This window comes from Phaethon lepturus, unplaced genomic scaffold, assembly GCF_000687285.1.
Source record: "Phaethon lepturus isolate BGI_N335 unplaced genomic scaffold, ASM68728v1 scaffold22780, whole genome shotgun sequence".
Taxonomy (NCBI): Eukaryota; Metazoa; Chordata; class Aves; order Phaethontiformes; family Phaethontidae; genus Phaethon; species Phaethon lepturus.
This window is the reverse complement of record NW_010512869.1, coordinates 1-416: the sequence shown is the minus strand read 5'-3', so window position 1 is coordinate 416 and position 416 is coordinate 1.

Here is a 416-nt window from a genome sequence, read left to right as displayed (position 1 = left end):
GAAATGGCTGAGTGCTGCCCGAGCTCGCTGCCATGGGTGCACGACACCCTGACAGGGGGTCACAGGGACCCTCTGGCACCCGCCCTGGGCAGCATCGCTGCAAGGGCAGGGAGGCACCTCCCCGGGTGGCCCCGTGTGCCCCAGCTCAACACCTGGCGAAGCACACGGGGACTTCACAGACTGCAGGAGATCTGACCACCAGCACAACCCTCCTGCCTGGTCCGCCCATCCCTGCCAGGGCGAGGAGCAGCTGGCCACAGGCAGGTTTTCCCCTGACCACAGCGAGAACCAGACACAGTTCCTCTCTGCTGGGCTGCCAGGATGGTCCTGGCCACAGTTGGCCCTGGGAGCAGCACACACGCATCCAAAGGAGACACCTGGACTTTATATAAAAACCACAGACGTTTCTGCACACG